Genomic DNA, 14,215 nt, shown 5'->3' on the forward strand with positions numbered 1-14,215 from the left:
CCAGTGCTGGTAAATAAATGACCTACATATGTAACTTCTGGTAATCTGAATTTTCACTTAAGCTTTAAGTTAACTTCACATGCTCTTTCTAGAACTCTCTTAAGGTTTCTGTCATGCTCTACTTCACCACTGCCTCCAACCAATAAATCAAGAAGTTATGTACTCACCATAACGTTCAATGTTTGTAGTCCATCTCGCCTTTAACTCTTACCTGTGGGTTCAGAGTCGAACCTTGGCTCCAACTCGGCCATAATCTAGCTCGAAGTCTTCAACTGGCTCATGGCTAAGAGGTATCCCATCATGCAACAGGTCTATTCCCCAGATCATGTTTGCTGCAAGCTCACACACATACACAGTGAGAAGAACAACAACCCCAACAGAAGGGACTGCTGATACCTAGAGACAATACCTCCAGGTTCTCCAGGAGGGGGAAGGAGGGAGGGTTAGTATGGCTCAGTGAAAAATACTCGAGCACTGTGGAACCAAAGGAAGATCTGCTTCTAGAGACCAGATCTAATTTGTAGTGACTAATAAAGGTATGAGGCGAAGCCCATGTTGCTGCAGCACGAATATCATCCATAGACATCCTAGCCTCAAACGCAGTTGAGGTAGCCACAGATCGTGTAGAATGAGCCTTCACTTTAAAGGGTAATTCTTTGTCATTGGAAGCATAAATAAATGAGATGCAATCGGAGATCCAGCGAGACAAGCTTACCTTAGAAACTCAAGTCTAGTGTCTGAAAATGAAACAAACATTTGATCTGATTTCCCGAAATCTTTTGCCCATGTAAATAGAAACGCAATTGTCTGTGAACATCCAGCTGATGACACTTAAATTCTGCCTTGTTGGAGAATTCAGGAAAACACACAGGCAACTCAATGGATTGGCTGATATAGACAACAGAGGCAACCTTTGGAACAAAAGAAGGGTTGGTTCTTAAGGAGACCCTATCTTTGTGAAACACCAAATAAGGTGGCCTAATCGATAATGCTTGGAGTTCACAGACCCGCCTAGCTGAAGTTATGGCTACCAAGAATACTGTCTTCCATGACAAGAATTTAATGTCACACATAGCTGCGGGCTCAAAGAGAGTTGAGGTGAGCTTCTGTAGTACAAAATTGAGGTCCCATAGCATCACTGGATCAAAGACTGGAGGTTGGAGTAACAATGTCCCTCTCATAAAAGCCCTACAAAGCCTATGAGCCATAAGGTTGAGCTCATTAGCAACATGAAAGGTAGAAATTGCTGCCAATTGCACTTTAATGGTTGCCGCAGCTGAACCCTGACTAAACAGTTAGCTGCTGCAGATACATTTAATGGGGGCATTGTACAATCATTGGTCTGATGAGTGATGAGTAAAGGGAGTAATGACCTCCCTTGATCTAGAGATGAGAACTCTTCATGATAAGGTTGGGCAATGTGAAGGTCTTCGAGAAAGAAATTCCAATATTGCCGAAATAGGAGCATTATAAGGATCAATACATCTCTCATGGGCCCAAATAGAAAATCTCTTCCACTTACTGGAATAAATCTTCCTGGTAGAAGGCTTGTTGGAAGATGATAGAATATGGACCACTTTTGGGGAAAAATCATGAAGCCTGACTAAGGACAGAACTGGAGCAGCCAAGCTGTCAACCTGAGGGTCTGGATGGAGGGATGGAACTGTCCTGACATACGAGTCAGCAGATCTGGAACTGGGTCCAGAATCCAGGGCTTGTCCATTAGATAGGGTTGAAGGAAGGGAAACCAAATCTGACGAGGCCAGTGTGGGGCAATGAGGATCATTTTGCTCCCAAAGACCATTCTGAATGACCTTTGATATCAGAGGTAATGGTGGAAAGGTGTAGAGAAGACCGGAGGGCCAATCATGAGCCATAGCATCCCTGGGTGTCTCCCCCTCCAGGGGGATAAGGGTGAAGTAGCTGTTGTATTTGGCATTGAGTGGGCTGGCCCCATCTGTGGAATATCTCTTCCACAACATAACTGTTCAGGGACCACTCGTGAGGCATTAGGATAGCTCTGTTCAGCCTGTCAGCAATCATGTTGGACTTCCCCAGAATATGTGTTGCAACTAGAAAGCATTGGGAAGACAGCACCCACTGCCAAACTCAAAGTGCTTCTCTGTAAAGGGGGTATGATTTGGTTTCTCCCTGTTTGTTCAGGTACCACACCACTGACATGTTGTCTGAGTGGATTGCAATTGTCCCTAGAGGGAGAGAGCTCTGAAGTGCTTGCAACACTAATAGCACTGCTTTCATCTCCAAGACATTGATATGCAAATGGGTCTCGTGATCCTGACACGTGCCTTGGACAGTCCTGCCAAGATAATGCCCCCCCACCCAATCTGGGAGGCATCCATGGTCACCATGGCAACTGGAGAAGATGGGACAAAGGGCTTGCCCACATAGAGATTGCTGGCCTGAAGCCAAAAGTGTATATCCCGCTTGCACGTGTCTGTAATCAGAATAGATTGGGAGATGCTGCAGTGACCATTGGATGAAAAGCAGCCACTGAAAAACCCTTGTGCAGTCTGGCAAAGGGAACTAGCATGACCATGGCAGCCATGGTCCCTAATAACTTGAGGACCACTTTTGCCTGAACTTCTTCAATGGTAGTAAGGCATAGACCTGCTGTTGCAGAGCCTGAATTCTCTCTTCTGGTAAGAATGCCCTCATGAGCACTGTATCTAGTTTGGCACCGATAAAAGTGACATGCTGTGAGGGCAACAAGGTAGATTTTTTCCAATTTAGAGTAATTCCTAACTGGTCTGTAACAGTAGATGCCTGGTGGTGGCAGAAAGGAGCCAGTCGTCCAGATATGGAAGCACTTAGAATCCCTGACGTCTCAAGTGAGCCGTTACAACTGCCATGCATTTGGTGAACACCCTGGGGGTTGTGGTGAGACCAAAAAGCAGAGCACAAAACTGAAAATGATTGGCTCCCAGCCAGAAGCGTAAATGACTTCTCGATGCCTTGTCCATCTTGATATGGTAGTAAGCATCTTTGAGGTCGATTGTGCACATCCACACATTTTTCACTAACAGAGGGAATATCGACTGTAAGGTGACCATGCAGAACTTGGACTTTTGTAGATGAAGGTTCAATTGGCTGAGATCCATGATGGGTCTCAGGTCCCCTGTTCTTTTCAGCACTAAAAAGAATCTGCAGTAAGTCCCTAATCCTACTTGGTCTGCGTGGACAGGCTGGATAGTTCCCTTTGAAAGCAACTTTTTTTATTTCTAAAGTTGCGGAATCCCTGTGACTGGGTGGAACGTCTGGGATTCTCTTCGATGGCGGGGGAGGAGAAGAGAAGGGGATATGATAACCTCTGGAAATTATCTTTAATACCCACTTGTCTTGAGTGACTTCTTGCCAGGCTTCTGGGTATAAAGAAATGCGACCCCCGACCGGCTCCAGAGATGCACAGTCGGGCCTTCCTTCAGGAGCGCTGGTAGGGAGAACCATAAAAGGTCCCCCTGGTTACACGGGCCTGCTCTGCCGCTAGGGTGGCATCTACCTGAATTTCCACCCCCTCCCCTGCCTCCAGAGGGGGAATCACTGTGTGTGCCCTGAAAAAACCTCTGTAACTTCCTGAACCACATTTTCCCACCCTTCTGGCCCTTGGGGTAAGGTCTAAAAGGCATGGAAAAACAGACTCGCATGGCAGACAGGGTTTTTCCTTCCTGTTCGCACCTAGTGACAGTGTCCTCCACCTTGGTTCCGAACAACGAACCATCAAATGGGGCACTGGTGAACATAGACTTGAAGGCCTCCATGAAATTGCACAGGCGCATCCAAGAGCATCTCCTAAGAAAGACTCCGGAACCCACAGCCCTACTCGCTCCATCGGCTGCATATGAGATCAGCCTCATGGAGGAGTTGGGTAAGGGAATTTAAAGTAGACATCTGTGCAATGACCTTCTGTGCCACGGCATCAGAAATGTTACCCTGTAGAGAATCTCCTAGCTCTTTTAGGAGAACTCTCTGGAGCCTCGTAAAATGCATCAAGTAGTTCAGCGACCGCAGTGTAAAGGCCGCTGAGGTAAACACATGCTTCCCATACCTGTCCATTGCCTGGGACTCCTTGTTAGGTGGAAGGACGGTAGACGAAGTTTCAGCAAGTTCCTTCCTTCTTGATGGCCGCTGCCACCACCAATGCATCTACTGGAATGCCTTTAGATAGATACTCCTTGTCAGAGGGGGTGGACAAAAACTTATTGGGTCTCCTTGGGACGGGTTCCAGAGTGTCAGGAGTTTCCCACACCTTTCGACAGACAAGATCTAACAGCTCATCAAAAGGGGGAGAAACCCAAAAGGTGGAGGGTTGAGACCCGAAAGCCTTCAGGAACACCGACTCATCAGAAGGGGATTTGGATGGCCAGCCACCTCTCTGCTTCAAGATCTCCAGGATATCTGAAAAAGAGATATGTTCAGAAGATGACTTAGGGGACCCCTCTGACTCGAGGTCGGTATCTGACGTGAGAGACTCATCCGGTGAGAAAAGGTATTTCCTCTTACACAATCTCTTTCTGGCAGGCTCCTCAGGCAAAAACTCTGGGGAGACGTCAGAAAGCTGGGGACCACTCATGGAGGAATCCTGAGGCTTAGGGTCTCCGCTGCCCATGGATAGAGTGTGATCCGAAACTGACACCAGTGCTGGAGGGGCAGAGTACCGGTGCCGTAGGATGCAGCTGACAACCTGGCCAGTACACTCATAACCTCGAAGGCTAATCCCCCTGGCTCCAAAGGCCAACTAACTGAAGATGAAACAATATTAGCCCTCGACGCCAAGATGAGGTCCGAAGCCGATGTCTGGTACAAGTTCACTCAGACCAAAGCACCGAGAGGAAGGCTCAGAACCAATGAAGATCGATCTGAGACCTCCCCCCTCGGGTCCGACCAGAGAACCGTGAACCCTCGACCCTGTGGATGGAGCCGACGGAGTCAGAGTGGAAATCGGAACTTTTAGTTATGTACTTACCATAACTTCGGATGTATGGGATCCATCTCGCCTACATTCATATAACTTGTGGGCTCGAGCATCCCCATCGCCACCCGCCAACTAGCTACACTAGAATGAGAGTCTTATATTGGCTTGGCTACCTATCCCAGGATGCACCACACCTGCTTACCCAGATCTTGTTTGTTCGCTTTCATACTTACATGCAAACACAGAAAAAATAGTAGTTACTACAACCAACTAAAGTTCTTCAAGAGAAGATCTCCAAATGGAACTACATTTCTCTAAAAACCAATGGAAGGGGAAGGAGGCCATACATCCGGTTATGGTAAGTACATAACTAAAAGATGTAATGGGATCCTATCTCGCCTACATTCATAAGTGATGGGACAGCGCCCCTAGCACCTAAATCCGGGTGGCTCATTGGAAAACACTCCTGAGAACTGTGGAACCAAAGGAAGCCCTGCCTCGAGAAACCACATCTAGCTTGTAATGAGAAATGAAAGTGTGCGGAGAAGTCCAGGTAGCCGCAGCACAAATATCATCTATTGATAATTTGGAGTGAAAAGTTACAGAAGTTGCCCTTGCCCTGGTAGAATGAGCCCTGACTGGAAAGGGAAGCCTTTTGTTAGCCTGTGAATAAATGAAAGAGATGCAATCTTTAATCCATTTAGCTACGGAGGTTTTAGCTACTGGTTGACCCAATTTGTTTATTGCAAAGAAACAAAAAGTTGATGATTTGATTTCCGCCTGAGCAGTTCTATTCAATAAAAACGCAGTTGTCTATGGACATCCAACTGATGAAGGATATATTCTATGCTTAGAAAACTCGAAAAATACAGGAGCCTAGAGCTGTTTGAATGAAGAAAGAGCTCTAGAGCCTGTTGAATGAAGAAAGAAGAAGCTACCTTTGGTAAAAAGGAGGGATTTAATTTCAGGACACTCTATGTGTTGTGAAATATCAAATAAGGAGGGTCAGAACAAAGAGTTTGAAGCTCTGAAACCCGCCTGGCCGAACTTATGGCCACTAAAAAGGCGGTTTTCCAGGACAGAAATTTCAAATCGCAGGTAGCAGCTGGTTCAAGGGGGGGGCAGTTAAGGCAGCTAGAACCAAATTTTAGTCCCAAGGGGGACAGGGATGATATATTAGCCTAAGGAGCCATGCGGCTATAAGGAAAGACTTGCAAAGTTTGTGAGACATTAAGGAAGGTTGAAAAGAAGCATGAAAATTAGAGATAGGCGCTAGCTGAACCTTAATCGTGGAAACTGAAGAGCCCAACTGAAAAAGAGAGGCCATACCTTGTGCTGCTGTTGAGGCTCAAAAGGCAAACCTTTTCCATTTGCTGAATACAGTCGACGGGAGGGTTTGTGAGAGGAAGAGACAAGATGATCACCTCCGGAGAGGGAATTGTCTCTCGACTAAGATGATGGAAGGGAGTAACCATGCCGCCAACCTCAAGGGACTGAGAGATGGGTGAGACTGTCCTGACTGATGAGTCAACAGGTCTGGCACCAAACCTGACGAGTCCAGGTAAATTGCCTTCTGTACAGGAGGGGAACCGAGGGAAGGCAAATGTGGGTTAGAGCGCCCCTGGGAATCTGTCCCTGAGAGGGAACAAGTCGCAGCAAGGGAGACCCCAGTTGGCTAAGATTTCCACTTTGGTTCTTTTGGTTGAGGCAACAGGATGGTCCCACAGCCCGTCCGCAATCACATTGATTTCCGGTATGTGCGCTGGCCATTAGAAGTTGCTACAGCCACCAGTGCCAAGTGCCTATGGCTTATGCACAGTGGGTATGACCTGGTCCCACCTGCTTGTTTACCTACTGTGTTCACCCATTACGATGTCGGATAGGATAGCAAACGGACGGATCGGGAGAGCTGGGGAGAGAGCTGCAGGAAACAAAAAGTAGTACCAAATCTCCCAGATAGCCGATGTGCAAATGCTTTCCTAAGTTGCTATGTGCCTTGGACAGACCTAGCCCAACACCTGTAGAATTAGATGGGCGGTAAGAAGGCCAGATCTTTTTTTATCTAACTCGCTCTGCCTAGTGTGCAATACTGAGATGGCTGTAAGCAGTCACCACTGCCAGACACTTGTGAACACCCTGGGGGCTGTGGTGAGACCACCCTGGAGACATCCAGACATCCTTTTCCAATCCTGGGTGAATGGACTGAAGGGTGACCATTCGGAATTTGGAACTTTCACAAAGCTTTATTCAATGAACTGAGGTCCAAAATGGGGCTCCGAGTCCCCTGTCTTTTTTGGCACCAAAAAATACCCTTGAGTAAGTTCCTGATCCGATCTGATCGGGTGGGGACAGGCTGCAGCTTTGAAACCTCTATTGCTGCCTGATCCTGCTGACTGGGTGTCACGGGCGTCCGGACTCTTAAGGAAGGGGGGGCTTGATGAAGGGAATGAGATAGCTCGGTTAATATCCTCCCACACCCACTGATCGCTGGTAATATAAGCCTGCTTGTGGGCGGGGTTCTCAAGAACCCCCGACTGACCTCGAGCAGAGTTACGGCCTGTCGCGCCTGGGGGCGCATCTTCCTGAATGACCCATCAAAGGGGAAGAAGGCGAGGCAAGACTTGAAGGGTCAGCTGCTGAAATCCAGGCATGCAGGTCTCCTGCGACGCCCAGCCGTTCCTCTACTCCTCGCTTCCCTCGGCAGATGAGCCTCATGGACGAAGTTCTGAGTCTGCACGAAATAAGGTAGTCATCTGGGCGCCACAGTGGGCTAGCACCAGGTAGATTACCTGTGACATAAGTAATTCAGCAGCGCCGAAGTGTAAAAACGCCGCCAGAAGGGGCACGCCTCGCATCTCCATCCATGCGGAACTTTGCTGTATGGGTGGATAGACGCGAAGCCTCTCATACGCCCTCTGCTGTGTGCAGATGCCACCCACCATTGCATCTACAGGAACTCCTTTTGTTAAAAATTCCTTTGAGGGGGCTGAAAGAAATTTATTTGGTCTTGCAGGCACCGGTTCCACATATCAGGGTGTTCCCAAGCCCTTCTCACTGGCCGAGAGGCCACGTACGGCACTAGGAATTTGGCAGCCCGCATGCCTGGGGGGCACTAGGGTACCGAAAGCACCAGTCCCAAGATGTTCCCCGCCCCGCTGAGGAAGTCCCCGGGTTGAGGCTGGAGGAGGAATCGAGAGTTTCGGGAGGGGGATCGCTCCCGGGCTTCACCCAGTCGGAGCCACCAAAAACTGAAAACTGAACTGCCTCTGAATAACCCTATCCAAATCCAAACTGAACTATTTTTTCGGAGGATTTAGAGGACAGAGACAAGTTGAGACGACTCTTCCTCTCGCTCAGACACGTAGGGACCGGGTCTCAAAGGGCCCCAACACTCCGCACGCCGACGGCACAGCACATCTAATATGATCGGCTGAAGAGCTTTCGGGGAAGAGGGGAAGAGTCACAGCCGCACCACTCCACCGGGTTCAAACCATCGATGGGGTGATTCGGCCTGGCCGATGCTCCCCGTTCCGTGTCCAAACTAAAGAGCCGAGGCAAGAGCATCGAGGCAGACCCTTCTCACCCCGGCCCGGGTCAGTGGAGCCGAGGAAGAAGAGGTCTTTTATGTTTAGCAGCTCGCCCTACCGACGGACTTGTCGAGCAACGACCTTTTTCTTTTGGAAGGAGTTGAGTTTCTCGAGGGGAGATCGGCCCGCTTCAACTGGGCCGGAGCCGAGACCATTTGTGCAAAAAAACTGGAGACTGGAAAAGCCTCTGAATAACCCTCTGGTCCCCACCCAACCACAATTTTGAGGATTTAGATAGGCAGACAGGGGTTGAGACGACTTTCCTCTCGCTCAGACAAATGTAGGGGACTCCGTCTGAAGGGCTCCAACACTATCGGGCGCCGGATCCGCACAGCACGAATAAGGATCGCTACCAAGGAGCTCGGAGCCGAGGGGAAGAGTTCTGAGCTGCACACCTCCACTGTTCAAACCATCGAACCATGGGGTGGATTCTGCCTCGACGTTCTAACCTGCGGTTCCGGGGTAAACTAATGGAGCGAGGTGGAAAGAGGCATCGAGGCAGACCTCTTCGGACCTTCATTCAAGTCAGTGGAGCCGAGGAAGAAGAGGTCAATTTATGCTTTCTAGCAGTCGGTTCACGGACGGACTTGTCGAGCCAACGATCTTTTTTCTTTAGAAGCAGTAGAAGATGAATCCAAAGCTTTCAAAAGAGGGCTTAATAAGACCCTTCAAGATCAATTTATTTTTTCGCTCACTACATGTCTCCTGCAAATGTTTTGGCCCTAAACAATATACACATATAGAATGACTGTCTGTAATAGACATTTTGTGCACTTTTGAACCCTACAACTATGCAATAACACTATTGAATACCCACTAAACAAACCAAACTGTTAGAGCGTAAAAAAGGAAGAAGCCTCTCAGCAGAGAGAAGATTTACCTCTAGAGAAGAGAAATGACAATCAGAAAACAACACAAAACAAAACGCAAAAAAAGCCCAAAAATCCTAAATCGGCCAAAAAAAAGGGAAAATAGGAAAACATAACACAGACACTCCACTAAGAAGGCCCTCTAACCTAACTTAAACGGCCTCTTCGAAACACTATATATATAAGCACATACATATACACTCAATCAATCACAAAAAACACTAAATAGCAAGTAAAACAGCTGTTGTATTAAATTGTGAGAGAAACCAAGGTCAAAGACCAGAAAACTTAAGCTCCAGCCAAGTCGAGACCACGCCTAGGCTTGTGGGAAGCAGGTGTGGTGCATCCTGGGATAGAGGGTAGCCCAGCCAATAAGACTTCGTCTCTAGTAAATTAGTTATTGACGGAGCCGATGGATCGGCTCCAAGCCCATCAGTTATGAATGTAGGCGAGATAGGATCCCATTACATCCAAGAGTTTAGGACAGGCTACTGGAACTGGCCTGACGGCACCGACAACTCTGGCTCTGAAGGCCAAAAGAGGCTTGGAGGAGGAACAACTAAGGATGAAGAGGCCATAGGCTCCAGAGCCGAAATCAATTTGGCTAACACAAATGACTGAAGCAGTTTCTTCACCACCCTATCAACATCCTCATCAGAAAGGGTCCTGGAAGATAAAGTAGGAGATCTGGATCTCCCTAGAGAAGGGGACTTGCGTTATAGAGAACCCATTCGAAAAAACTGGAGACCGGCTCCAAAAGGCTGGGAGCAGATACGGACTTAGTCAAGAGATGACCTTTTTTCACCACCGAGGGCAATGGAACAGAAGAAGCTGTTTTAGCAACTTTCTCTCGCAGCTCCAAAGAAACAGATGGAGCTGGGGAGCACTTCTTGGAAGTCTTTTTGTCCTTTTTAGCTGGAGAGGATAATGCACTGGAAGACTTAGCCAAGTCTTCCTCGGAGTGTTTAAGCAGTCCTTTCAAAATGAGCTTGTTCTTCCCCTCCTGTAGCGCATGGGGACTGAAGGAATGACAAAACAAGCAGGACTCTTGGAGGTGAATAGCCCCCAAGCAGTGCACGCACACAGAGTGCCCATCAGTTAGACATTTTATTGCTGCATTCAACACACTTTTTAAAACCTGAAGACCTGTGCTCCTTAGGATCCTTGCACATGCTGAAAGGAACAAATTAATACATACACACACTAGACCAAACAAGAAACAGAGCCTCTAACTCAAACAACCAAGAATCCGGCTGGAAAACAACACTTAGGTTCTTCCTTCCCCTCTTCTTGCACTTAAAAAAAAAAAAAAAAAAGAATTTTTGCACTTTATTCATTTGCTTTTACTGTATGTGTTTCCTCCTACTTTATTTTGCTTTTCTTAAACATGCTCAATTTTAGTTATTCTGCTGTATTTATTACTGCTTGGTCATAGCCTGATTAAATTGCAACTGTTATTCTAAGTCTTTTGGTTTAAGGACTTGGGCTTCATACAGGCTGTTTTACATTAAGAAGGTTTGCGGTCTGCACTGTTGTGGCAGGACAGGTAGCTTACATCCTTCTAAGCTGGGAATTGCTGATTGAAGGCCCAGTGTCTGCTATTCTAAAAGTGTATTAGTTCTGGCTTAAGCACTTGGGCTTCAGGCCAGTTATTCTACATTAAGAAGGTTTGTGGTCTGCACTCTTGTGGGAGGAGAGGCTGGATTCTGCCCTTCTGAGCTGGGAAATTCTGGTCACAGGCTTATTGTGACTGCTTATTTGAACTGTTTCTTTCTAAAATTGGTGCGCCTTGTTGCTGTAGCATAGACCAGATTCAGGCCTGCTGAATCTAGCTTTGTTTGTATAACTTGAGCACTGATCCAGGCCATCTTTTTTTGGAGAAGGTTCCCCTGCACCCTAGTAAGCAGGGGTGTGCAGTTAGAACTTGTCTGATTGAAGACTGCTGGAACAGGGCTCAGTTTTGAGCTTTTTTCTGGTTAATTGGGTAACTTAAGTCAGTTTGTTTTTTATATATATATATGTAAATTGCACTTCATTCATCTGCTTTTACTGTATTTGTGTTTCTACCTACTTTATTACTGGGGGCATTGACTACAACTCTGATTTGCGATATATAACAATAAGTATCCTTTTCTGTGCTTTTAAACGGTTTTTTGTGTGTATCTGCTTTTTCTGAAAAAAAAAAATATATATATATATAAATATATACACATACATATACTTGCTTCCCACCTTTCTAAACTAGTAAAGTCCAGTTTTCAGGTTAGTGCTGAATTCAGGGCTGTTACAAATCTCTGTTTGCCCATACCTTACTTGGATAGAAGGAAGTTTCTCTTTTCACCTGTGAGAGAGGGGAGCTTTGAGCAGCCTATCTGTCGCTGGAGGAGTGGTTTCAGCCAAGAAATTAGTAGTTTATTGGCCATTTTGGGCTAATTTCTCTCTCTTTCATTTCCCTGCTATAAATACTGTATTTGGCAGCATCGGTTAGCTAGGGTAAAACTATTCCCGGCTCTACAAAGTCTCCTCTTCAATTTTTCCCTTGGAACTAGACAAACTTTCAACTTAAGCACTCAAGCCATTCATTTCTCAGCCCAGCACTTGCTCAAAACTTATAGCAAGCACTTATAAACCCTAGCACTAGACACTCCTGTACTGTACAAAAGGACAAGGCTCTCTATTCGACCTTACCAGCCATCCAGTAAAACAGTTTACTGTACCTATCCAGGCACATCCAAAAGGCAGTTTCAGGTGTACTCTCCAGTCCAACTGGTGAATCTGGGCATTTTGAGGCAATGTTACAACTGCTTCATGTACACAGACAACCCCCTCCTCCTAACAAACACTAATACATGCGAGAGATGCAGTTATACAGCCAAACTAGAGGCTAAGCTCTCTCAACCCAAGACTGGATCAGACAGTCAAGAGGAGAAGGGAAATACTTGCATCACACCACCAGTCTTACATAGACCCATTAAACCAACACCGGCATAAAACACACAAATACACGAAAACATACTCGGAGGCTCTAAATAAAAATCTGCAAAATCAACAGAAACCTCCAAAGCAAACATCCAAGCAATCTCCACCCCCCAACACAAACCATGAAACACATATTTCACAAAAGCAGTGTGCCATGCAATCACAGCCCTTAAGGCAAAATAACATACCCAACATACTAGTAATAGGTGACTCTATAGTCAGGCACACTGACGTCCCACTCACTAGGCTGAATAAGGAGAAGGTTACTGTTAGCTGCCTGTCGGGTGCCAGGATCTGCCACATAACACAAGCACTCAGGTCACTCCAGAACAAGTACAAATATGACTCTGTCATTGTCCATGTTAGTGTGAACGACCTGAGCCGTACCTCCCTGGACTACATGAAGAGAGACATGGAAGAGCTTTCTGATCATGTAGCCCAGGCCAGTATGACCCTGACCCTGAGTAGCATCCTGCCCTCACCAAGAATGATACTACGGTATAAAGAAAAAATTCTCAATTTCAACAATTGGCTAAGTTTCTGGTGTCATTCAAAGGGGATCTAGTGTCTGTCCGCCTGGGATGACATGCTCGACAAGCCACGTTGCTTCGCTAGAGATGGCTTGCACCTGTCACCCTTACACTTTTGAATGTTGGCCAAGGCTCTTACCACCCCCATAGTCCCTTTTTTAGGCAAGGCTCAAAAGACAAACCCACCGCCATAAATAGCACAAGTAACAAAAAACTGAGGGTAATGCTACTCAATGCCAGAAGTCTAAACTTCAAAATACATGCACTCGAGGCACTCCTCAGTATGGAGAAAATTGATATATGTGCAGAAACAGAAACCTGGTTTAAGGCTCCAGAGAGCCCCCCCCAGCACTAGCAGGCTACAACTCATAGCATACATTTTGGCCACAGAACCCAAACTGAAATACAAAAGGCGGGGGTGTATCCATATTCATCAAGGATACCCACACCTCCAAGTTAGTGGCACAGCACAATGCTTTGGAGATCATCCACGTGCAACTAACAATGGGCAAAACTGCAATTCAAATTGTAGCATGCTACAGATCACCCACCATGTCCCAGTACCCCCATTCCGCATTTCTAGAAACACTGGGAAACAAAGGTCCTACCAAACACGCTAATATTGGGTGATTTCAATTACCCAAACATTAACTGGAAGAACTACTCAAGTACTAACTCCCTTGCCCAACTTTTCCCTGAATTTATAAACTCAAATGCCCTGGTTCAACTGGTCAACACTCCCACCAGAGGTGACAACATATTGGACCTGGTCATCACCAACATGGGTGACCGGTGTTCCACACTAGAGGTCAACCACTCGCTGGTTAGATCTGACCATAAACAAATCACTTTGGATATCCATATTCCGCCCCCAGCCCCGGACAAGAAAACCACCGTGAAAAACTTTTCAGAATCAAACTTCATGTTACTTAACACCAAGGTGGAAAGTTTCAAAGCCCCCATGCTGAAGGATAACACTGTCCAAGCTGCAAAATCCTTAACTAATGCATTCTTTGGGCAGCTACAAGAATGCATGGATCGTGCCATCCCAAGCAAAACCAAGACTCACTCCTCCAAGAAAAGGAAACCAGTCTGGTGGACTCCTGCCATAAACAAGCTATACAATAGGAGGAGGAAACTAGTACAGAATAGAGTAAAATCCCAAGAAGGGAAGACTTCCCTGATCAGTATCAGCAAGAAACTATGATCCCTCATAAAATCATCCAAGGTGAGTTTTGAAAGAAACATCGCCAAGGACTCCAAAGATAAGCACAAGGCATTCTTTAGCTATGTCAAGAATCTAAGTGGCAATGCTCAGAT

This window comes from Protopterus annectens, chromosome 8.part1 (genome assembly GCF_019279795.1).
Source record: "Protopterus annectens isolate FY-2018-M chromosome 8.part1, PAN1.0, whole genome shotgun sequence".
Lineage (NCBI taxonomy): Eukaryota > Metazoa > Chordata > Ceratodontiformes > Protopteridae > Protopterus > Protopterus annectens.